The sequence below is a fragment of the Cherax quadricarinatus genome, chromosome 70 (genome assembly GCF_038502225.1).
Source record: "Cherax quadricarinatus isolate ZL_2023a chromosome 70, ASM3850222v1, whole genome shotgun sequence".
NCBI classification, from domain to species: domain Eukaryota; kingdom Metazoa; phylum Arthropoda; class Malacostraca; order Decapoda; family Parastacidae; genus Cherax; species Cherax quadricarinatus.
Window position 1 is genome coordinate 13,797,397 of NC_091361.1, and position 27,488 is coordinate 13,824,884.

A 27,488-nucleotide genomic window follows, 5' to 3' on the forward strand; every position below is an offset into this window, starting at 1 on the left:
TCTGGGCCAGGACCTGGGCCTCGGCCCCTGCAGCTTAACGTTTGCAAATGCATTCGTAAGTAACATAGTCTACTGACTCTTGTTTAAAGAAAATGGTAAATCTGAGCAGCAGGAAACCCGAGGGACCGAGGAAAGTGCAGGAAGTAAGTTGCACAATCTAGATAGGATGATGGATGGTCCATAGAGCAAACTGAGTGAGGAATGGAAAATAAAATTCCATTTCCTTTTGGAGGTCTCTGAGGTGATGCAATAGAGCAAGCGCTATTATGGTTGAACAAAAGGTTCATTGGCTTCACAAGAGGATACATTCATTAGATGGAAATTTTTCTGAGGATTGGGAGGTATTCCGATGGCAAACAACGTCCAGTCAAGCTAATCTACTGAACACACACCTGACTCCTTCCTTTGTACTGATGTACACAACAATCCCAGCCCTCATCAGCCCCTCTGGATAATAGTTTTAGTAAGCCCGCTCCTCTTTCTATTCTCCAAACTACGAATAGTCTACGTAATATTCACACCACACATTGCCTCCAGCCTCTTTCTCGCTGCTACATTGAAAATCCATTTTTCACACCCATATAAGTGTGTTGATACCACTATGCTCTCGTACCTTCCTTTTATTTCCTCCGTAGATAACGATGTTTGTGTCGACAGATTGCTCAGTGCACCAGCTACCTTTTTACCGTCGCCAGTCCTATGGTCCACTTCCACTTTCGTAAGCCTGTCCTCCGAAAAGCTCACTCCGAGATACCTGAACACGTTCATTTCCTCTATTCTCCCTCTTTCCCTGCCTATTTTTTGTTTCATTCATCACCTTGCTCATTCATTTGTTCTCTTTGAATTTTTTTCTTATGAATACTCTTCCAAATTTGTATACCATCTTCCGCAACTTGTCTGAATTTCCAGAAAGCACTGTGTCATCGGCAAATAACAACTGTGACAGGTTCCACTTTGAATTAGATTATTTTTTACTCCCACACCTCTCCCCAACACTGTCATTAACTTTTTTTACAGACCCTTCTATATATACATAATTCTCAACAAGCGGTCCTAAGAACTAAGATTCAAGCGAGTCTTTTCACAGCTGTCAATCTTCAAAGCTTCAAGTCAGCTGTTGGTGACCTTGAGAGTCTTGACAGCTGTCATCTTTCTTGCTCATCGAAGGTCAAAGTTGTCATGGAGAGATCTGTGAGGAATTACTTTACTATTGATTGAGATTAAGGTACACTATGAGGGATAATAGTGCACTATGTGGTATTATGGTATATAGTGTGGGATTATGGTACAGTGAGTGGGAGTATAGTACAATGTATGGGATTATTATATTTTGTGTTGGGTAATGATTCACGTGTGTTAGGTACCTTCTGTGATTATGGCACTGAAGGATTTTTTACATTGTGTTGGATTATTATACACTGCAAGATTATGGTAAATTGTGATTATGATTAAGGCACCACTGTCGTGAATATTTTCTAGCACTGTAAAGGGTTAAGGTACAAATGTGAGCAAATTAGGTAACACCGTGAGGAATAAAGGTACCTACTTTAAGAATTAGGGTACCACTGTGGGAGATTTAAAAATCGTGATGAATTTAAGGTACAACTATGAAGGAGTAACTTACGACTGTGAAGGATTAAGGGACTACACTGCATTAAGATACTACTGTAAAGAATAAAAGTTCCACTATAAAGAAGCTAGATACCACTGTAAATATTTTAAATACCACTGTATAAAAACTAGATATCACTGTAAATTTAAATACCTTTGTAAAGAATTTAGACGCAACCCGATCAGCCGGGCTGTAGTACGTACGTTGGAGTACGTGCGGCCACCAGAAACCACCTGGTTAATCAGGCCCTGATCCACCAGGAGGCCTGGACAAGGACTAGGCCGCAGGGGAGTTGACCCTTGGAACACCCTCCGGGTAGGATCCAGGGAGACCACTTTAAAGAATTTAGAGAATTAAGGTAATCCCTCCCATCTTCTCCACTCCGCCTCACACAATCAAATTCTTAAAAAAATGGTAAACATTATACTATAATGAAAATTAATATGATCACTGGTAATCACTACACTAATAGTGCTTGTTCAGTTCTCAGAAATCAGGGATAATCTGGTTTCAGGGTTGTTACAATTCCTTTGGGACGGATTTTTGTTTTACCAGCGCCAAGACAAGTCTGTTTAAAGGGTTTGTGGTATTCGGTTGACATCATAACCTTACATTATGATCATAATATTGATTTTTATGGGTGAACAGGGAAGTCAGCGGTAAGGCCCGGTAATAGGAGTAAAATCTCGATTGATTGGGTTCACCCGCTTAAGATATCCATTATTATTATTATTATAATCATGGGAGCGCTAAACCCGTAGGATTATACAGGGCATATGGGGGGGGATGGGAGACATTCAGGCTCAATTCAGGGAACTGGAGCACAGATCCAATTCCCTAGATCAAGAGCCCCTCACCAGTGAGGCGATTAAGATATCCAGCACCGGCACACCAGTGGTTGCTTGATCACTGATACTCGACACTGTTACACCAGTGTTTAATCACTGATACCAAGCTCTGGTATAACAATGGTTGTCTTATCACTGATATCCGTGGTTGCTTGATCACTGATACCCAACACTGGTCGACCAGTGATTACCTGATAACTGATACCTGTGGCATCCAAAGAGTATGTTACAATTTATTAGGCGTATATCACACTCCCATATAGGCTGCCTCTCAACCAGCGAATCGGGCGCTAAGAGTTAAACGATCGATAGGGTACCCGTCATTAAATCAGTACCTTGGTTCATTGACCAATCATAGGCAAGCCCACCAAAACTGAAGCAACGTGGTTCACTTGCTACCGGTAAGCACTGGCAGACTTGCCTACCTGCTGGTTGAGTTCAATGCACTCTCTCTGGCTTCTGCTTTGCCATCTGTCAGCGTGGTGTACACTTCCTTTTCTATACATATTGTACATATTGTACATACCTGTACATAGTTGGTGAAGGAAAAATATACATTATAGTCTACTGCCGAGTTTGTTTGCTCCAATTCCCATTACGACCAGGCCTCACAGACCATTTATTTATTTATTTATTAATTTTATGTCTTTGCAAACAGTACTTTGAGATTCTGTATTTACAATAGTGGGTTACAATGCAAAGAGAGCCTCTATTATGCCTAGGCATTATGGGCCAACTTATCATTATTGGCTTACAGACTACTTAACATTAAGGATTATATCATAGTTGTACAGTAGGATAGTAATTATTTCATAGTTGTACAGTAGGATAGTAATTATTTCATAGTTGTACAATAGATTATTGATTATAAGTGAATTAAATTTGTATAAGACAAAAGATATATTCATATATTCACAAATGCTTTTTGTGAAAACAGTGTTTCAATTATATTCCTGCCAACAATGGACAAAAGGTTCAAAGTGATTGTTGAAGTTAGAGAATTATTTCAGAAGAAATGTAAAAATGGACTAAATAAGTAGTGGTAAAACAACCTTTAAATAGATTGACACTATGATATGAAATTAATCTGAGAGTAAGATTTGCCTTATAGCATAAAGTTTGAGCAATTAATATCACTAAAGAAATTTTATTTGAGGTGATACTAGCTAGTGGAAGATGGTACAAGGAATTGCATAGTAGTGTAGTAGGAACATACACTAGTTTGTTATTTGTAGTTTGGGAGCAAAGAGAAAATTAGGTAAGATTATAAGAGAATTATAACAGTGCTTAAATAGTAATAAATGGTAATACAGGTATTATTAAAGAGTAAGTATCTTATTAACAAGTAATAAATTGTGAAAGGGAAATCTGGGAAGATAACAGAAACTGGGTCACACAAGGAACTGTGGGGAACTCGGGATAATGAGGTAGTAAATACTATCTAGGAGGTGATAGTACAGGGATTAGTTCAATATTGGCATAACATACACTAAAGTAGTACAATGATTTGGTCACTAATATCAGTCAGACTCTGTAAAGTTTGCATCATGAAGGAAGTTCGCTAGTTCATTTTCATTTGTAATATAGTACACACGGCCTACATTTGTTTTTCTTACTAGAATTTGTCCACGTACAAAACACTGGTGAATTTTATCATTATTCTCACGTTTTAGTTTTCTCACTCTGTGCAGGAGGTTCTGTCGTTTTCTTGTGAGACACTCATTTATGTATATATCTTTTTTTGCTTTAATAGATGAACTTGTTAGGTCTTTTTTTCTGTCTTGTGTGTGAAATCTTAGCATAACACTTTTTCTCCCTTGGTTCCCTAGTAACCGTGATTCTTTTATTTCCGACACTGGCACATTAACCTGTAGGTGGTCGTGTATGATCTGGAGAGTTGTAGCTTTGCAGTTGGTATGGTTTAAATCACTAGAAAAGGCAGTGCAAGATAAGCTACTGCACCGGCTAGCTTATCTTGCACTGCCTTATATTGGTAAGCAAAATAATTGTTCAATTGGGTATCCATGTTTATTTTTCAGTCCTTGACGGCATCTTCAATCTTCGTGTTTAGAGAAGCTATTTGATCTGTGTGACTGGCTATGACTGATTGGGGGGTCTTGCCAAAATCAGTCGTGCCAGATGATGTTAGCTATTATTCAAGGCTGTTAATCTTATTCTCAAGGTGAAGTAACTTAGATTCATGGTTTGTTATTGCTGCGCGGAGAGACATTTTCAGCACGAAGATTCAAGTTATCCACCGTTAGGGTGGTGATATAATTCTTTAGAGTGTTAGGATCATTAGTCATACCTGGAAGCATATCAGATGGGCTAAATCTTATGAAGGCAGTAGAGGTAGAGAGGGAGTCAGTCACGGTTGGTGTTGTAGTCAAGTCGCCTTGGTTGGTGGGTGAGGGGGAGTCGGCCATGTTTGTTGTTGGTGATGCATCGCTCTGGGTGGTGAGAGGGTGGATTGGGCACCGGCGTCCTGCTGGGTCGTCTTATGGAATAGTCGATTACTAGGTGCTGCCTTGCTGTTCTTAGTGCTGTTGCTTCTATGAGTTGGTCTTATAGTAGTAGTACAGGAGTTGCTGTGGTTAGATGAAGAAACTAAATTTAGTTGAGAGTTTGCAGTATGTAGTCGTCTGGCAGCGGGGCTGTGCTTGGAGTTTGTGGGGAAGTCTTCGCTTCAATCAGAAATTTTTCGGTTTGTAGGTATCACTGTTGTTTATCTTGGGTCATACTGGGTTCTACGCATGTTAGTGCAGTTGTGATTGCAATTAGGCCATCATAGAAGCGTTGATGGGCTCTGCAGGTGAGAAAAATGACAGAGCTTGCTGCTTCTGCTACCGCTGCCCATAATAATAATACCCAACACCAGTAGTTGCTTGATAATTGATACTCAAACTGGTATACCAGTGTTTGTCTGATCACTGATACCTAGCTCTGGTACAACAGTGGTTGCCTGATCACTGATACCTAGCTCTGGTACAACAGTGGTTGCCTGATCACTGATACCTAGCTCTGGTACAACAGTGGTTGCCTGATCACTGATACCTAGCTCTGGTACAACAGTGGTTGCCTGATCACTGATACCTAGCTCTGGTACAACAGTGGTTGCCTGATCACTGATACCTAGCTCTGGTACAACAGTGGTTGCCTGATCACTGATACCTAGCTCTGGTACAACAGTGGTTGCCTGATCACTGATACCTAGCTCCGGTACAACAGTGGTTGCCTGATCACTGATACCTAGCTCCGGTACAACAGTGGTTGCCTGATCACTGATACCTAGCTCTGGTACAACAGTGGTTGCCTGATCACTGATACCTAGCTCTGGTACAACAGTGGTTGCCTGATCACTGATACCTAGCTCTGGTACAACAGTGGTTGCCTGATCACTGATACCTAGCTCTGGTACAACAGTGGTTGCCTGATCACTGATACCTAGCTCTGGTACAACAGTGGTTGCCTGATCACTGATACCTAGCTCTGCTACAACAGTGGTTGCCTGATCACTGATACCTAGCTCTGACAAACGAAACATCACCTTGATGTTTTTCACCAATGCATATTTTTGTTAAGCAGTTAGGTAAAAAATTTAAACTACCTGAGTGAATTGACACTGATCCCAAAACGCCTCTTCAAGTGGGCTCCTTGGCACAGTGAAGAGGCTATTGGCCTGAGGAATTGGACCTTTTGGTCTCCTTCCTCAGACCGAACCTAATTACCCCCCAATTTCATTTTTTCCTTTTCCTCCTGCTCTCCCCATCCCTCCCCTTCCTATCTTCTGCCTTTGGGATTCTTCCTACAGGCACTTTAGTTCCATGGTAGGGGGAAGGTACTGTGGTTCATCCCATTCCATTGAGGTCCATGGTGGTGGTGTAGTTTGCTGTGGAATTTGGATCGCTTGGGAATGTCCCAATCCTCCTCTGGTCTCCTGGGGAGTGGCTTTGGGTGTCTTTCGGGTGATGGGTGTATGTCTGGAAGCTGCCTTTGGGATTCCAGGGGGTGTTGGCCAAAGGAGATATGCTTTGTGGCAGGTATCTGGCCACCCTCTCTTTTGTTCACCGAGGTGACTGGGTAGATGTGAGGTTGCTATCCCAGATTGCTGGTTTACTGGCATGAAGGATAGGGTTTCATGCCGCATCTGCACTACTTGCGGTACTGGGGTCCTCTTGGGTGTAGAGGGAGATTTACAGCCTTTTCATTCCTCCTAGGAGTTATCCCTCTGCGCTCCCCCATTTTTTACTTTTTTTTCTAAAAAACAAAGAGACATAACCATGGAGTCCCAAGTCCCTACAATAGCTCCCCCTGGGCCCCCTTCTGCTACCGCACCTTGTTCAGACTCTACCTTGTTATTTGACCACTCATTGGACATTTCTCATGCCCCTATACCACCTGCTGGTGCCGTTTCATCACCCGCTCCAGGTACCGGGTTCCGTCTTACTCCTTTGATACGTCTGACCTCCACTCTTCTTTGACTGTGCTTCCGGCTTCTCCCTCTATTGTGCGGCATTTTTCGGATTGCCCGCTCATCCCATGTCAGACCGACTCCGGCCCCACACCTAAATGCCCAAGACTATTTCCTGATTATACTTCTTTGCTTCCTTCTCATTCTGCTCAGAAAAGACCAGCACGACACTCCCTCCCCTTACACCCTATGTTTCAAAATACACAATAGACTAAGTTTTTTACTCTGCGACCGACTTTTTCCTATCTTTCTGATCATGGTACTGGCAAGACGCTCCTATGCCATGTTGGTCGAGATGTATCCTTTCATGCTCTCAAGAGCAGTGCGTGCATCGTCACAGTCCAGAAGGCTAGTCCAGCTCGCGATCTTTCTCTCCTTACAACCATAGATGCTATTGCTGTAACTGATGAAAAACATCATTCTCTCAATTCTTGTATTGGTACTGTCATTCTGCCTCATACCATTGTCCAATAAAATTTCCGGACATGTTGTGGTGATATTCTAGAACAGATTGAGCTCCAGGACCTCCCAATCCTCAAAGTAGACACTTATGACCTCCCTGCCTGTAGGCGGATGCGATACCCTTGCAATGTAGCTCGCTTATCTTTTGACTGCCGTGAGCTTCCGTCCTCGGTTTATATTGTGGGACACCATCTACAAGTTTGCAAGGTGATCCCTGCACTGCAACACTAGAAATTGCTGGCGTTTTGTTCATCAAGCGAAATATTGCAGGTCCATGGCCGAATACCCAGTCTGTGCTGCTGATGACCATGCCAGTACTTCTCGTAGTCTACCTCCCTCTTGCCTTAATTGTTATGAGGCTCACACATCTTACTCTCGACGTTGCCAGGTTTACTTAAATGAGCGTGAAATCCATTGTCTCAAAGAGGCAGAAGGATTTCCATATGCTATGGCACTCTCTCATCTACACCTCCCGGGAAAACTTCCCCATATTTCTTATTCTCGAGTTACTAAACGACCCCCCCCCCCACCTCTAAGGTCCCAACTTCCGCAACCCCCTCTGTGGTCACCACTTCCACATTTACCCCTGAATCTAATTCTATTGCTGTATTGTACTCAAGAGGTCCCTACCTCGACACCTTATTCTTTTCTCGCCTCTGCCTTTTCTCACTCACAAGTTTGTGTCTACCAGACCTTGTACACCTCCCATCGCCGCTCTACATCTCTGAAGTCCAAAAAATCCCCATTGTTAAAATCTCCTTTAACCTCTCCTTCCCTTCTTCTACCTGTGCATTGCTCCTTACCAGTCTCTGTACCTGGTTCTTCACCTCTGACTGACTCTGTTAGGAGTGTGGAGGTTCATCCTCCTCTTCGTACAGTACCTTCCTCCCCTGTCCCCTCCCAAGTTTCTTCCTCTTCTGCCCCCCTCCCAGGTCACTTCAGCTCCTGTCCCCTACCAAGCTTCTTCTCCAGTTCCCTCTACCCTTTCGCCCACCCCTACTTTGGTAAATTTCATCATCACCCCGATCTTTACTGACCCTCCTTCACTCTCCAGTATCGTCCCAGGTATAACGTCGTTGTCCTCTGAAACACCTGAAGATATCTCCGAATATATTGAGGAGACTCGACCATTGATGGACACCGATCCACCTCCTGTTCCTCATCACTTTTCTTCGTCTGCGAAACGTCCCAATCCTTCACTGCTTGTACGTTTTTCGCTGCCGCCAAATGTGACTTTTCTAGCCTTAGATACCTCTGCCTTCAGAGTTCATGTATCTATCTCTTCGTAAATCATGGCTTATTTACAGTGGAATATCCCCACGGCCTCAGAGATAACTGGTGTGAGCTTCAGGTGTTGCTCTCCCAGTTTTTCATTGTTTGTGTTTGTTTACAAGAGCCCAAATTATGCTCCCATCTCGAGCTATGATTTCTTATGTTCATTGGATCTTTTTCCCGATGGAACTTTTAATGAAAGTGCACTTCTTATATAGACCTGTATTTCATACCATCAGCTCTTTGTTCATACTTTGCTGCATTTCACTGCCGCTGGCATCCGCTTAAATAAGTGGTGTATAATCTGTTCTTTGTATCTCTCCCCTTCTCGAGCATTATCCCAGATGCTGCATTTCTGGTTCCTTAACACCCCCATTTCCGTTACTTGGCGATTTTAATGCTTGTTATTTCCTTTGGGAGGTCTCACTGTGACTCCTGCGGCATTCAGTTGGAGGCTTTTCTCGCTTCTCTACCCTCCATTTTTTAAATATGGGTATTCCCACCCATTTTGATCCTCGTACTCGTTCTCTCTTGCATCGATCTCTCGGTTTGCTCTTCCTTAACTGTGCTAGATTGTACCTGATCTGTCCTCCCGGACTTGCTTGACAACGATCATTTTCCAGTCATCCTTACTTCTCCTTCGTATTCACCACCTCCTCGTAGCCCATGCTGGTAATTTGACTGAGCGAATTGGGGCCTTCATTTGCGTCAAACTGCTTTTAGTGAGGATCCTTTTTCATTCTACATAGATGAGCTTTTACACCTCTCCTCGACCTCAGTTTTAACCGCAGCTTTATATTCTACACCCTCAAACCTCGGGCAGGCATTCTCGGAGGTGCGTGCCTTGGTGGTCTCCTGCTTGTGCTCGGGCAATACGTTCGAAACGTGCTGTGTGGGGGCAGGTGTCAGTAAAATATAACTACTGAGCGACTCCTTGATTTTAAGCAGAAGAGAGCGGTCGCCCGCCACATCATCCGTGAAGCTAAACGCACTTGCTGGCGGGATTATGTTTCTACCGTCACTTCGGCTTCCTCGATTAGTGCAGTCTGGAAAAAAGTACGGAAACTGAGTGGTACATACTCTCCCAACCCGGCTCGTGTTCTTTGAGTTGTCGATGTCGCTATAGCACACCCTCTTGACGTTGCACCGAAACTAGTAATCGTGTACGTATCTCTCAAGGGCTCCATCTATGCCTCTCGTTTGTTTCCTCCAAGTCTTATAATGTGCCTTTTACACTTCTGGAACTAGACGCAGCACACTCTTGCCGATCATCGGTAGCTGGACCTGACGGCATTCATATTTGTAAGCTACGTCATTTACATCAGTCTGCCCTTGCTGTCTTCTTACGACTTTTTAATCTTATTTAGTCACAAGGAATTCTTCCCCAGCTGTGGAAATCTGCTATTGTTCTCCCTTTCCACAAACCGGGTACTACGGGACATGATGCCTCCCACTATCGTCCCATTGCTCTTACCAGTGCAGTTTGCAGGGTGATGGAACGTCTGGTAAACTGACGTTTGATGTGGCATTTAGACACCCAATAGTATCTCCACTAGTCAATATGGCTTTCGTAAGGGCCGTTTTACCATTGACTTCTCACTGCGCTTGGATATGTATGTTCGTAATGCCTTTGCCAATAACCATTCAGTTATCACCATCTTTTTGAACTTGAGAAGGCATATGACACAACTTGAAGGTATAACATCTTGGCAGAGGCCCACTTCTTAGGCCTCCGTAGTAATCTGTTTTTCCTTCAGAACTTCGTAACTGAGAAACATTTCCGTGTTCGGGTTAATAATATGCTATCTCCGGACTTTGTCCAAACTATACGTGTTCCCCAGGGATGTATTCTGAGTACAACGTTTTTTCTCCTTGCTATAAATTATCTGGCATCTATTCTTCCATCTAATATTTGGTCATCACTCATATGTTGATGACTTCGCTATAGCTTGTGCAGGCGCTGACTGGCACCTCTTTGCAGTTTCTGTCCAGCATGCGGTCAACCGTGTTTCTAATTGGGCCACCACGCATGGGTTTAAATTTTCTAGCACTAAAACTCGCCAAAATACTTACACTAGACGTTCTGTCGTCTCTGATCATCCATTGTACCTTCATGGCTCTCGTATCCCAGAACGTGATACGATCAGGTTTCTCGGCCTTCTGTTTGACCGTAGCTTATCCAGGGAACCTCACATTACCTCTTTGAAGGCAACTTGTCATAGCCGGCTGAACCTCCTTAAAACCCTAGCTCGTCTTTCATGGGGAGCTGATCGTAGAACTCTCTCACCTACATTCAACCCTCATTTTATCAAAACTCGATTATGGCGACCAGAAATATTCAGAGGCCTCTTCTGCAACTCTAGCCTTAATCCCATCCATCACCAGGGATTACGTTTATGCCTCGGTGCTTTTCACTCTTCACCGGTTGAGAGCCTTGATGCAGAGGCGAATATTCCATTCTTGGCCGATCACCGTGATGGTCATTGCCTTCGCTATTATGTTCACTCTCATGACCTCCGCAATCCTTCCATGTATAGGATAGTCACTGATGTTAGTAGACATTCTTTATTTGTTCGTCGCCACAGTTTACTCTTTCCCTTTTCTCTTCGCCTACATTCGCTCTTGTCTTCTCTTCAGTTACCACTTTTCAATGTTCATGTAGCATCTCACTTTTCCCTACCCCTTTGGGAAGTTCTGATGGTTCGTATCTCTTCTTTCCCACTGTCATGCGCGATAGCCCAACTGGCTACGGTGGCTTCTCGCTCTCTATTTCTTAACCACTTCCGATTTCATTTTCTTGCCATCGCCGTGTACACCGATGATTCCAAATCTTTTGATGGCGTCGGATTCACAGCGGTGCTTCCGGACAGAATCATGCGAGGCATTTATTTTCCTCAGCTGGCATTTTTACGACTGATTTGTATGCCATTCCCGGAGCACTCATCCGTATGGCCTCTATACCTGTCACCATTTGTGGTAGTTTCAGACTCCCTTAGTGCTTTACAGGCTATAAGAAAATTAGATACACCTCATTCCCTAGTTCTTCGTATCCAACTTTGGTTATGCCATATCTCTAAAAAGCACAGACATTGTTTTTTGTTGGGTCCCCAGTCTTGTTGATGTTCAGGGCAATGAACAGGCAGACAGTGCTGCGCGGTCAGCAGTACATGACCTCCCAGTTTCATTGCAATCCCATTCAATGATAACTGGGACATATTGGGCAAACGTGATATGTATGCAAGGGATGGGGTTCATCTCTCTGGGGATGGAGTGGTTGCATTAGCCAATTCAATTGAGAGGGTAATTGATGACTTGTATAGGAATTTAAACTGATAGATTATAGAGGTATGGGTGTTTGTGGGAAACAATCAGGCTGCAGTATTAGGGTTAAAAACAGCAGTTATTACTGGGATACCTCAGGGATATGTTTAAAAGACAATATTCAAAATAAAGTTGCTAGTAATAGCAAATCAATTGATCAACAAACAAAGAGAGATAGTAGGTGGCAACGAGTGACTAGCTCCCTTACGGTTTACTATACAAATAGTAGGAGTCTAAGAAATAAGATAGATGAGCTGAGATTACTTGCAAGTGTAGGTAATATAGATATTATTGGTATAACAGAGACCTGGTTCAACCTGAAAGATAGAGAAATGCCTTCTGAATGCAACATACAGGGTTATAAACTATTCCACACTGATAGGGTCAACAGAAGGTGTGGCGATGTATGTCAGAGAAAATTTAAATTGTTGTCTTAGACATGATATAAGATTAGAAACATCAAATACAGAATCTGTTTGGCTACAGTTTCTCGAGGGACGTGACAAATTAATTTTGGGTGTGATTTATAGGCCCCCAAACCTTGATAGGGAGGGCAGTAAGCTGTTGTGGGACGAAATTCATAAGGCATCTAGATATGAAAATGTTGTGATAATGGGAGATTTTAACTTTAGACAAATTGATTGGAGCAATATGACAGGAAATCTTGAGTCTAGTGACTTTCTTGATACGGTTCAGGATTGCTTTTTAGAACACGTTGTGACAGAACCAACTAGAGGAAACAATCTGCTTGACTTGGTTCTTGCCAACAAAGATTCACTAATTAATAATCTTGAGGTCAATAATGAGCTTGGGGAAAGTGATCACAAATCACTTAGTTTCAATATATCATGGAATTGCCCAGATAACTGCAATCAAATCTCTGTCCCAGATTTTCGCTTGGCCGACTTCATGGGACTGAAAAATTACCTGGGTGGGCTAAATTGGGATGTCCTGACTATGGGTCAGGTAGGTGATCTTGTTTGCCAATATGACGTTTTTCTGAGCATAGTTCTAGCTGCCCAGACAGCTTTTGTTCCGAGTAGGGAAATTAGATCTAACAAAAATGATCCCAAATGGATGAACAATAGATTAAAACATCTCACTGGTCAAAAGAGAGGCATATATAGGCGTATCAAAAGAGGGGATGGGCAGCTAAGAAATCAATCTATTCAATTAAAGAGAGAAATAAAGAAAGGAATAAGAAAAGTAAAAAGGGATTATGAGGCTAAGGTCGCAAGGGATTCAAAGATTAACCCAAAAGGGTTCTTTCAGGTATACAGAAGTAAGATTAGGGACAGAATTGGCCCACTTAAGAGTAACTCTGGTCAGATCACTGACAGCGATAAGGATATGTGTGAAATTCTAAATACCTACTTCCTCTCAGTTTTCACCCAGGAAAATACTAGCGATATTCCTGAAATAGATTATGTAGATCAGGATGATCAACTATGTACGATTGCGTAACTAGTGACATGGCCCTCAGACAAATAGAGAAACTAAAACCTAACAAATCCCCAGGCCCTGATGAACTGTTTGCAAGGGTGTTGAAGGAATGTAAAGAGGAACTTAGCATACCTTTGGCTAATCTTTTTAACATATCACTTCAAACTGGCGTAGTGCCTGATAAGTGGAAAATGGCAAATGTAATACCTATTTACAAGGCAGGTGACAGGTCCTTCGCTTCGAACTATAGACCAATAAGCCTTACCTCCATATTGGGAAAATTTATGGAATCAATAATTGTCGAAGCAATTCGTAGCCATCTTGACAGGCACAGATTGATTAATGAATCTCAACACGGTTTTACAAAGAGGCGTTCCTGTTTTACGAATTTACTAACTTTTTTCACTAAGGTGTTTGAGGAGGTAGATCATGGTAATGAATATGATATTGTGTATATGGACTTCAGTAAGGCTTTCGATAGAGTTCCACACCAGAGGCTATTGAGAAAACTTAAGGCACACGAAATAGGAGGAGAAATTTTTTCCTGGGTAGAGGCATGGCTGACAAATACAGCAGAGAGTTTGCATAAATGGGGAGAAATCAGAATGGGGGCACGTCACAAGCGGTGTTCCTCAGGGGTCTGTGTTGGGCCCGTTGTTGTTCACAATTTACATAAACGACATAGATGAGGGAATAAATAGCGACATAAGCGAATTTGCTGATGACACCAAAATAGGCCGTCCAATTCATTCTAATGAGGACACTAGAGCACTCCAGGATGATTTGAATAGACTGATGCAATGGTCGGAGAAGTGGCAGATGCAGTTTAATATTGACAAATGCAAAGTTCTAAATGTTGGACAGTTAAATAACCATGCCACATACAAACTAAATAATGTAAATCTTAATACTACTGATTGCAAAAAGGATTTAGGAGTTCTGGTTAGCAGTAATTTAATACCAAGACAACAATGCATTAATGTTCGCAATAAAGCTAACAGAATTCTTGGCTTCATATCTAGAAGTATAAATAATAGAAGTCCTTAGGTTGTTCTTCAACTCTATATATCCTTGGTTAGGCCTCATTTAGACTATGCTGCTCAGTTCTGGTCACTGTATTACAGAATGGATATAAATGCTCTGGAAAACGTACAGAGGAGGATGACAAAGATGATCCCATGTATCAGAAATCTTCCCTATGAGGATAGACTGAGGGCCCTGAATCTGCACTCTCTCGAAAGGCGTAGAATTAGGGGGGATATGATCGAGGTGTATAAATGGAAAACAGGAATAAATAAAGGGGATGTAAATAGCGTGCTGAAAATTTCCAGCCATGACAGGACTCGCAGCAAAAGTTTCAAGTTGAAAAAATTCAGATTCAGGAAGGATATAGGAAAGCACTGGTTTTGTAATAGAGTTGTGGAAGAGTGGAACAAACTCCCGAGTACAGTTATTCAGGCTAAAACGTTGTGTAGTTTTAAAAATAGGTTAGATAAATACATGAGTAGGTGTGGGTGGGTGTGAGTTGGACCTGACTAGCTTGTGCTGCTGGGTCTGGTGCAGTGCTTCATCCTTGAGTGGAGGTGACCAGACTGGGTGGGTCATTGGGCTAATCCGGGGGGGTCATTGGTCTTATCCAGGGGGGCATGGACATGCACCGCATGGGTCAGTAGGCCTGTTGCACATGGAAATCGCACCAATTAGCTGAACAAAATTAGAAGAATTATTGTAATAAATTGTTGTAGAAAGTTGCAAATGAGGTATTTTATAACTTGCAAAATAATAAAAATAATGTTGACTTCAATAACCCACAAATGATGTAAGTTGCACATATTTTCTGCTATTGCAGTTCATTAAGATAGAAGCATGAAAGGTACTCAAAAATATCTCGGTTGAACTTAATCAGAAGTTCATGAGAGATTGTAGGCTGCGCCCTTCTGGCTATTAAACAAAATGATTCTCTGCTATGAGACACTTATAAGAACATAAGAACATAAGAACGAAGGAACACTGCAGAAGGCCTACTGGCCCATGCGAGGCAGGTCCAAGTCTCCTACCGGCTTAAGCCAATGCACCCAACCTAGTCAGGTCAGGTCACATTGACTTAAGGGAGGAACACGGCAACCGACCTGTTAGCACAAGCTATCAGGTCTAACTCACACCCACCCACATCCACTCATGTATTTATCCAACCTATTTTTAAAGCTACACAACGTTCTGGCCTCTATAACGGTACTTGGGAGTTTGTTCCACTCATCCACAGCTCTATTACCAAACCAGTACTTTCCTATATCCTTCCTGAATCTGAATTTTTCCAACTTAAAACCATTGCTGCGAGTCCTGTCTAGGCTAGATATTTTCAGCACACTATTTACATCCCCTTTATTTATTCCTGTCTTCCATTTATACACCTCAATCATATCCCCCCTAATTCTACGTCTTTCTAGAGAGTGCAGATTCAGGGCCCTTAGTCTATCCTCATAGGGAAGGTTTCTGATACATGGGATCAACTTTGTCATCCTCCTTTGTACATTTTCCAGAGAATTTATATCCATTCTGTAATAAGGTGACCAAAACTGTGCAGCATAATCTAAATGAGGCCTAACCAAGGATGTATAGAGTTGAAGAACAACCTGAGGACTCCTATTATTTATGCTTCTTGATATGAAGCCAAGGATTCTATTAGCTTTATTGCGATCACTTATGCACTGTTGTCTTGGTTTCAGATTACTGCTAACCAGAACTCCTAAATCTTTTTCGCAATCCGTAATATTAAGATCTACATTATTTAGTTTATATGTGGCATGGTTATTGTCCTGTCCAACATTTAGAACTTTGCATTTGTCTATATTAAACTGCATCTGCCACTTCTCCGACCACTGCATCAGTCTATTCAAATCATCCTGGAGTGCTCGAATGTCCTCGTCAGAATGAATTCGACGGCCTATTTTGGTGTCATCGGCAAACTTGCCGATGTCGCTCTTTATGCCCTCATCTATGTCGTTTATGTAGATTGTGAACAGCAGGGGGCCCAACACTGACCCCTGTGGAACACCGCTCGTGACACTTCCCCACTCTGATTTCTCCCCATTTATGCAAACTCTCTGCTGCCTATTTGTCAACCATGCCTCTATCCAGGAAAAAATTTCTCCTCCTATTCCATGTGCTTTAATTTTCCTCAATAGTCTCTGATGTGGGACCCTGTCAAAAGCCTTACTGAAGTCCATATACACAATATCATATTCATTACCATGATCTACCTCCTCAAATACCTTAGTGAAAAAAGTTAATAAATTCGTAAGGCAGGAACGCCCCTTTGTAAAACCATGCTGAGATTCGTTGATTAATTTATGCTTTTCAAGGTGGCTACGAACTGCCTCGGCAATTATTGATTCCATAAATTTTCCCACTATGGAGGTTAGGCTTATTGGTCTATAGTTCGAAGCTAAGGACCTGTCACCTGTTTTGAAAATAGGTATCACATTTGCCATTTTCCACTTATCTGGCACCATGCCAGTTTGTAGTGATATGTTGAAAAGATTAGCCAAAGGTGTGCTAAGCTCCTCTTTACATTCCTTTAGAACCCTTGCATACAGTTCATCAGGGCCTGGGGATTTGTTAGGTTTTAATTTATCTATTTGCCTAAGGACCATGTCACTTGTGACCCTAATAGTACACAGTTTATTATCGTCCTGTTCTACATAATTTATCATTACTGGAATATCGCTGGTATCCTCCTGTGTAAAAACTGAGAGGAAGTATGTGTTAAAAATTCTACACATTTCCTTATCACTGTCAGTGAGCTGACCCGAGGAACTTTTGAGTGGGCCTATCTTGTCCCTGATCTTACTTCTGTATACCTGAAAGAATCCTTTTGGGTTAGTCTTCGATTCTCTTGCAACTTTAACCTCATAATCTCTTTTTGCTTTTCTAATTCCCTTTTTTATTTCTCTCTTTAACTGAATATATCGATTTCTCAATTGCCCCTCTCCTCTTTTGATTTGCCTATATATGCCTCTCTTTTGACCAATCAGATATTTTAATCTATTGTTCATCCATTTAGGATCATTTTTGTTTGATCTGATTTCCCTATTTGGAACATAATTTGACTGAGCAGCTAGAACTATGCCCTGGAAAGCATCATATCGGCAACCATCACCACCTACCTGACCCTTAGTCAGGTCATTCCAGTTCAGCCCACCTAAGTAATTTTTCAGTCCTATGAAATCAGCCAAGCGAAAGTCAGGGACGGAGACTTGATTGCCATTATTAGGGGAATTCCATGATATATTAAAACTGAGTGATTTGTGATCACTTTCCCCAAGCTCATCATTAACCTCAAGATTATTAATTAGTGTTTCCCTACTGGCAAGAACCAAATCAAGGAGGTTATTTCCCCTAGTTGGCTCTGTCACAAACTGTTTTAAAAAACAATCCTGGATCGTATCAAGAAAGTCACCTGACTCTAAATTTCCTGTCAAATTGCTCCAGTCAATCTGTCTATAGTTGAAATCTCCGATTAGCACAACATTTTCGTATGTAGATGCCTTACGAATTTCGTCCCATAGAAGTTTACTGCACTCCCTATCAAGATTTGGGGCCCTGTAAATCACACCCAAAATTAGTTTTTCTCGGCCCTCGAGAAGCTGTAACCAAACAGATTCAGTGGCTGACGCTTCTAATTTAATATCTTGTCTAACACAACAATTTAAATTGTCTCTGACATACATCGCTACTCCACCACCTTTCCTGTTGACCCTGTCAGTGTGGAATAATTTATAGCCTTGTATGTGACATTCAGAGGGCATCTCTCTATCTTTCAGATTGAGCCAGGTCTCTGTTATAGCAATAATATCTATGTCTCCTGCACTTGCAATTAATCTTAGCTCATCTATCTTATTTCTTACACTCCTGCTATTAGTATAGTAAACCTTAAGGGAGCTAGTCCCTTGCTGCCCTCTGCTGTCCCCCTTTGTTTGCTGACCTGATCTATTGTCTTTATTTATAACTTCATGCTGAATGCCTTTTATACATTTACTGTTTCCAACCCAAGTGTTGCAACCTGCTTGTTTCCCACACACACCCATACCTCTATCTTCCATCAGTTTAAAATCATAGGCATTTCACCAATGGCCTTCTCAATCGAGTCTGCAAGTGCTACCACCCCAGCCCCAGAGAGATGTACCCCATCCCTTGCATACATATCATGTTTGCCATAAAAGTTGTTCCAGTTGTCAATGAATGGGATTGCAAGTTCCTTGCAGTATCTGTCTAGCCAGCAATTTACACCAATTGCCCTAGACAACCATTCATTTCCTACTCCCCTTCTAGGCAAGATGCTACATATGATTGGGATCCCTCCCTTAGACTTAATGAAATCTATAGCTGACCTGTACTTATCTAGCAGCTCTTCTCTCCTACCCTTCCCAATATCATTTCCACCAGCACTGAGACAGATAATGGGCTTGCTCCCATTACCTGACATGATATTATCCAGCCTGTTGACAATGTCCCCAACACCAGCTCCAGGGAAGCACACTCTATCTCTCATCTTCTTATTCCTATTACAAAAAGCACGGTCAATGTATCTTACCTGAGAGTCACCAACCACAAGAATGCGCTTACCTCCATTAGCAGGGGCAGTAGTACCCTTACCTTCACTGGCCACTGAAGTACATTCATCCTGAAGAACAGAGAAGCGATTTCCTACCTTCAGATCTTCACTCTTAACTTTCCTTACTCTGATGCGCCTTCCATTACTGTGAACTACTCGCCACTTGTAGCAGGTGCTGGGCTGCACCTCACTGCTGGTAGCCGTTGCTGCCTCCCCAACTACAGCCTCCTCACAGCGAGAGACAGACTGCACCTCGCTGCTAGAAGCCTCATTCCCCACAACTCCAGCCACCTCACACTCTCTCCCAGACCCATTGAGGTGGACCTTCAGCCTCCTAATCTCCTCCTGGAGAAGCAAGACCTCCTCCTTCAACTCTCCAACCTCAATTTTTAAAACACTGCAGAAGCAAGCCATGCTTTGTAACCGTCCACACTAATCCCCAAGGCAGCTCAGGGTCTGTGACCTCACGTGACGACTGACCTCACGTGACGACTGACCACTGAGTACATATGGGAATCTTTGTTGAAGATACGTTTCGCCACACAGTGGCTTCATTAGTCCAATACAAATCAGAAGGGTGTAAGGAGAGGAGGAGTTTGAGGTAATCAGTCCCTCAGCCTGGAGTCGATATGTTTAGTCCATCAATCTTGTAGAAAGTACAGCATAGAGCCGTAGACGTGGCTTATAATCTGTAGTCAGGTGAGGCGAAGCAGGAGGAGGCGGGGTCATAGTGGTACTATCCACTGCAGCATCATGGGATCTTGATACAAAGAATTCTTCAACCTTGTTCAACCTTTGGACGAAGACCTACTTCGACTAGTGGATGGTACCACGATGACCCCGCCTCCTCATGCTTCGCCTCACCTGGCTACAGGTGATAGCGCTACCTTTGATAGCACAACCGTTGACCAACTCCCCATATGCAGCTGTTACGCTGAAGGCAATGTCTATTCCAATATACCATAAACAAAAATTCTTGACTTCAGCTCCCAGTTATTTTTTATAAAGGGAATTGTTGCCCCAGGGAATAACATTATCTTTCGAGTGGTTCATAGATTTAATGTCAGATAACCTGGTCTAAGACCTTGAAATTCTTCTTTCATTGCAGCCACCTTCTTATCTGCATATGCTTGAAAGGAAAAAAAGTATGTTTCTGAGTGTTGACTTGCAAGAATTACAAAATTCGACTCTGTTACTAGAAGGATTTCCAGGAAAGTAGAACTTTTGAAATATGACAATGTAATGATTGTTTTTGTGTATTACTGTTACCTCCAATAGCTGTTTCAGTCATTTTCTTACGTGCATCGTCTTGATTTTCTCTTCATCTATCAGCTAACGTCTTTTTATTACTAGGTTCTAAGTGTGTGATTAGGTTTGAAGCAGACTTCGCAGACGCCATAATCTTGTTTCTGTACTGATGTCGGTAGAATTACCGACAATATGTTTAGTAAAAGTACACCTGTGCAACTAATGCGACAGTTTATTGTGGCAACATTTCGCTCTCCAGGAGCTCTGTCAAGTTGTATCGAGTTGACAGAGCTTCTGGAGAGCGAAACGTTGCCACAATAAAATGTCGCATTTGTTGCACTTTTTCATTTACCTAACAATCTGTTTCCGCAACTCGCACTATGCTAATTTTTTTCTCATTAACTAACTATTCTTAACAATGTACATCAGAGGTGCTGTGGTAGACTTCCTCTGAGGCTTCCATTCTTATTATATTCAACACACTATTGTTCCAAGTTCCAGTCTGCCAATAAAAGACTACACAGACTACATTACACAGCAAATGAGTGACAGTGTCACAACATATAACATTGCTGGCCTTCCCCATTCACCCTTACATAAATACTTTAGCAGTATTACTGGTCTAGTGGCTAACGCGACGGGCTGGAGTTTTGAGACTCTCTGACCGCGGGTTCAATCCCAGCCGGGGTATGTTTTTTTTATCAGTATTGCTCGTGTAACAGTGTAGAAAATTAATTAACGAGTAGAGAAAAGAATAATCTTGGTGGTTATTTAATCCTATTTCCATTACATCCTTTTGCCTTTTACTGTTCTCCCTTGACCACCTGACCATTGCTTTCGCGAAGCCTCATAAAATATTGCAAAATAACTTGAAATCCACCTAAATTCTATATCTTCCTAATAGGATATCCCTATTACCAAATTTATGAAATATAATGGTTTCTCCTTATTCATTTCATAACTCTAATTATTTAAGATATCCATGAATGATTATTCGTTTGAGTATTCATAACCGGTGACTTACTGCTTTCAAAAATCAACTTTTCCTCTAAGGTCTCGCACCAATGTCAATATCATAAACACGAAACCTTAGACACGAAATAAGTATATCTTAGGTTTTTACTCGGGAAGCAAGGCATCCATTGGTCGACAAGTGTCGACAACGGCTAAGGAAGGATCCCAGGCGAGATCCGTGGACCCAAACAACGAGAACCACATCCAAATGTAGTTGTATACCAGCTGAAATGTACTTTTTATTTTGTCATTAGCCCATTATAGTGCCCCAGTTTTGTAATGTAATTCAAGCCGCTGACTGTGTCAATTACATTACGGTTGTTTTTAAATATAAAAGTTCAATTACAGTTACTAAAAAAATAATTATATTCAATTATTTAATTTAAATTGCAATTGCTCCACGGCTGGTTTATACACACAGAGGGGCATGTGTACACACCCAGTGTGTGTACACACCGAGGGTGTGTGCACTCCAGAGGCACGTTGACGCGACGTGGCCGTGTGTGCGTGAGTGCAGGCGCGCATGTGGCTGTATACGTGAGGACGTGTTCAATCAACTTTAAGAAAATGGAATGTTATGTAAATACCGACAAGACGGAATAAACACTCAGATGTAGTGGGTAAATATATTAGCAACAACGTTTCGCCCAGACAGCTGTCGATTATTGACTACGAAAAAAAAGTTTTTTTTTTTTATCATCATAGAGACATTTTACTCTGTATTTTAGGAAATAATCATAAACCTTAAATTCCCGGGGATGTTATTTCTCAGAGAACTTGAGATATCTGATCAAATCTACGGACTTGAAGCTTAGTGTCATGACTCTAAGTACACGTTAACGCTAAATGGAACTGCCACAAATATTGTGGAAAGACCAACGGCATAAATTTATTCATTGTTGGAGGAAAAGATGCAGTACGGTGCTGCTAGTGGAACTTCGACCCTTTGAGATGTTGGCGCTAGAATACAAATATGCATGGAGTTTGAACCAGCATGTGTTGATACCTTGGGGTCGAGATGCAGGAAAGGAAGACGTGTAGTGGGAAATTTCACGGGAAGTAATTTGATGTATTGAAAACGAGAGAGAGAGACTGGGTAAGTCTCGTTGTATTGAAAATGAGAGAAAGACATCACTGGCACAGTCTCGTTGTATTGAAAATGAGAGAGAGGCATCACTGGCACAGTCTCGTTGTATTGAAAATGAGAGAAAGACATCACTGGCACAGTCTCGTTGTATTGAAAATGAGAGAGAGGCATCACTGGCACAGTCTCGTTGTATTGAAAATGAGAGAAAGACATCACTGGCATAGTCTCGTTGTATTGAAAATGAGAGAGAGGCATCACTGGCACAGTCTCGTTGTATTGAAAATGAGAGAGAGGCATCACTGGCACAGTCTCGTTGTATTGAAAATGAGAGAAAGACATCACTGGCACAGTCTCGTTGTATTGAAAATGAGAGAAAGGCATCACTGGCACAGTCTCGTTGTATTGAAAATGAGAGAAAGGCATCACTGGCACAGTCTCGTTGTATTGAAAATGAGAGAATGGAATCACTGGCACAGTCTCGTTGTATTGAAAATGAGAGAATGGAATCACTGGCACAGTCTCGTTGTATTGAAAATGAGAGAAAGGCATCACTGGCACAGTCTCGTTGTATTGAAAATGAGAGAATGGAATCACTGGGACAGTTTCGTGACACAATAAGGATTGGGCAGTACTTAGAAATGATCCCTTTCAATAAAAAATTTTACATTTAAGAGAACCCTGTATGCAAACAGCAAGAGCTGTAAAAATAATCTAAAATTGAATTGACTAAAGATAGAGAGTTGTGAGAGCTACAGTAAACTTTTATATTAAGAGCTTGAAATAGGATTTATTTACGATTAATCCTTAGCAATTTTGTTTTTTTGAGAGACATGTACACATTTGTTAAGATCTGAATGTAGACTACAAGGTGAAGCTTCCTCGTTGTTGCCTGGATATGGAGCATATCATTTAAGGTCATCTAATTGTTGTGTGACGTATGCTAGAAAGAACTTGTTGCATTCACTCCTACTCATGAAAAGTCAAGTAAAAGTGCAGTATCATAATGTTAATGTTAATAACACACTTTTCCCATGACCATCTTTAATATTAATGTTGTAGGTAACGAATATCAACCTGGTACTTTACCAGATCATCATAATAAACCTGTCCTTATTCTTTACGATATAATGCCAGACACATGTATACTGGAAGACTTATAAAAAATACCAATGGAACTAAACTAGTTCAATTTCAAAATGAGCATAATTGAGCCTAGTTATACACATGACGGCCTGTAACTCAGTGAATCCTGCATAACTCGTACATGTAGAAATAAAGATCTTATTTTTGCATTATACGATTCATAACTCTGTTATAGTTGATAGATCACTTCCATGATTCACAGCTATCTTTATCATATTTTCAGTAATCATTAAACTAAGTACAAAAAGAAAAATCACATTCTTAACCAAGATTATAGAGATAACTTCATTAATTGTTAGGATCAATGATCTCAGAATTACGAGCCCACTGGCACACAAAAATTTAATGATGATTTAGTTGCCTTCCCCCCATTGAGAACTTGCTCACAGGTCAGGTGAATATTATAATGATCCACCACTATTTAACTTAACACGTGTAGTTAGAGGGACTGGCGATGCATAGTAACGGGATTGGCGAAGCATAGTGACTGGAGAAACCCGGAATTACTCAGTAACATCAAAACATAAGAACGTAACAAAAACATAACAAGAACGTAAGCGACGGGAAAAGGAAAAATTTTTACTTGGTTAAACAGATCTACCCATCTTAACCCGTCAAAGAAGGTTCCTTGACGCTGGTGAGGGGCTCTTGATCTAGCGAATTGGATCTATGCTCCAGTTCTCTGAATTAAGCCTGAATATCTTCCACCTCCCCCCCCACAGGTGTTGTATAATCCTACGGATTTACCGCTTCCCACTTGATTATAATAATAATACCCATCTTAAGTCTAGTCTGGAAATGTATAAATCGAAAAAAACAAACTAGGAAAGGGTGGAAAGATTGGTCGGTTTTTTTCCACTGGAAAAACAAAGTGCCACAATACCATCAACTAAGATGCAATTAAAACAAGTAATGTTATCCCAGAGAGTTGCGGTTCATCTGATTCCCGCAAACGTTACTTCACAAACATCATGATTAAATACATTTAGATTTTGAAAAGGCAAATCTCCGAACAACACGAAACAATGATTATTTCTGACACTGTGAACACCACTGGATTCTGTCAGGGCTTAACCAGGGGTTTACTTGTCTATACAGGTTTATATCTGCAATACACAAATCATATATCAGAAAACAGTTTCCTAAGCGCTGAGCTTCAGCTGCTGCATCAGAGAAACAAGCAGTTCACTAACACATGTCTCTTACTTTTCAGACTGTCAATTACGGTGACAGCGGAGCTCAGCAGGGATAAAGAAAGGTCAGTCGCTATTGAATTTTAGTCACTTTGCAGTTTCTCTTTTCTAGTCCCTACAGCTTTATTGTCACTCTAGGTTAGAGCTAGTCTGCATGCCTTGTCACTCAAGCTTGGCGCAGACCTCCATATCACACTGTCTTACAGCAGACGTATATATCTTGTCACAATGAATATTGCATTGATGGATGCAACCTATGTTGCATATGTGATAAATGTGACAATATCTCAGTGAGTTCTTTACACGTATTTCAGATCATTATAATTAATAATCGTATATGTATTTTCTAAGTCACTTATTGTTATAGCGGAGAAAGAGAATTATATATATAAGAATAAATTCCAAAAATGCGTTTTTCTACAAAGTTTACTTGACAACATTTAAGAATGACTCTTCTGGTCGGTTTCAAACTTTCAAAGCAGAGTTAAGTTTGAAATAGTGTTTATAGGTGCTAGTTTTATTGAGCAGCTGGGAATATTGGTTTCCTACAGCCTAAGAATGACTTACAGAAACTATAATACAAGGTATTTAACACTTATGGTATTGTTAGGTGACTGTTTTGGTAACTCTCCGCAGACCTGCATCTCCGTGGAGGTTCTTTGACGCTGGTGAGGGGCTCTTGATCTAGGGAATTGGATCTGTGCTCCAGTTCCCTGAATTAAGCCTAAATACCTTCCACATCCCCCCCCCCAACAGACGATGTGTAATCCTACGGATTTAGCGCCCCCCATAATTGTAATTTGCAGACCTGCATCTCCATAAATCCACATCAAGAATATATGTAGTTAGTGTTTTGAGAAAGCCTATTGTGTTCACCTGATCTATCGTACATAAAGAAAACTTCGGTCTATTATTAAGCAATGAAGGTAATTTTAATAAAAAATTCGTTGCATTACATATACGTAATCCACAGAAAGGTTTAAATTAATTTTGGGAAGTTTAGATGCAAATTTTTAATTACATAATTAAAAATATAATTAATTAAAAATTATATAATTATAAATGGTGATTATTGTTTTTGAGTGAAAGTTTGAGAACATTTCTTTTGGTACTGTGTAGTTTCTAACTTCACAGTTTTAGTAGACAATTTATAATATTGGTTTCGGTCCGATAACTGGAAAATGTTTTCTAACTCCAACGTTAAATTTTTAACGCATACCACTACCATTTCTAGTTTAAAGCTCTAACAGCACCCTCCACTGCGTTGGCCAGTGCTCCCACCTAGATAAGTGAACCCCTTTACTGGAATTTATCCCCTCAAGGAAGGTTCCTTGATGTTGGTGAGGGGCTCTTGATTTAGGGAATTGGATCTGTGCTCCAGTTCCCCGAATTAAGCCTGAATGCCTTCCACATCCCCCCCCCCAGGCGCTGTATAATCCTCCGGGTTTAGCGCTTCCCCCTTGATTATAATAATAATAATAATACTGGAATTTATATCGAGAAGTGTAAGCAATAAAAATCATCTGATTCTTCAACTCTAAAATGCATCTTGTCAAATAAGAAATTCACAATTTTATTGGCCTTGTAGGAAGTAATATGTAAGTCTATAAAAAAAAATGCTGGGTATCATATTTACTCTTGAAGAGCACTAAGATTCGTTATACCATCATGTGTCAATTCCATTATTTCCTGTACGATTTCTTTTAGCCATTTAAGAAATATGAATTTTAACCTTGTACCTGCAACAGGTCTAAAAACCTGAGCTTAATTCATTTAAATAAAAATTGATTGCTGTGCTCTTAGCCTATTGCAAGGATTAAGAAAATAATGAATTTCATAAGAATCAGTTTATTGGTTTGCGTAAAATGCTGTATTATTGACGCTAACTATTTTAAAAATAATTATCTCCCTATCTCCATCCCTTCCAGCGAGGGGCTCTTGGTCCAAGGATATAAAATCTCATTGCCTCCCATTTTCAAGGCGTCGTTTGGATCCCCCACGGATTTAGACCTCTTTATGAATGTAATAATGAAAAAAGCCTACTTCTGCATGGTACAACATAGCGGTAATACATATGGACAAATCCAGCTTATGGAGAATCATTCGTCTCATACATTGGAGCTGCTTCATTATTACAATCAAAAGGAAATGCTAAACCTAACAAGTTCATACAGCTCTACAGGGTAGGAATTGATGCAGGATCTAAGGATAAATAAAGGTGGAAATGATAATGAAGGTAAAGTTAGGAAGGACTGTAAGTGCTAAAGGAAGGATTATTGAAGGTGCTTGAGTGGGTTGATTTCCAACTCTGTCCTTTTTAAGGTGTTATTTCTTTGTTTCACTAGAAACTAAGCACAAGAAAACTCGAACACCTTAGTTATTTATAATTAAGATATGATACTAGGTTTAGCACATCACGTAAGTAAATATTTGATATAAAATGGACACTGTAATTACAATAGCTTCTGCCCTAGGCTGTATACCACAAAATTAATAGTTCAGTGAAATAGAAGGGTTAGTATTATTATATATAAATATATAAAGCCTACTAAGAAAAGGTCTTTTCAAGGAGATATGGAATGGTAGTGTGCATGGTAATGTGTGTATGTGTATTGGGGTAATGCCCTATACAAAGTGGCAGAGACCTTCCCAGAGCAACGTCATAAGACGTCACATTGAAATCGGTCAAAGAGGGTAAAAGAGCTATTACATCATAAAGCATCAAATTATGTTGGCCAGTCATATGTCTGAAACGAGATG

The 27,488-nt window shown here is 41.0% G+C and overlaps 1 protein-coding gene across 1 annotated transcript in view; it reads left to right on the forward strand.

Moving 5' to 3' along the window:
- Positions 1–27,488, forward strand: part of LOC128695258 (uncharacterized) — a 1,855,180-nt gene that overhangs the window by 286,650 nt on the left and 1,541,042 nt on the right. Inside the window, exon 3 of the mRNA XM_070099904.1 lies at positions 24,749–24,793. The gene's annotated coding sequence lies outside the window, so the exon portion shown is untranslated. The remainder of the gene's footprint in view (positions 1–24,748; positions 24,794–27,488) is intronic.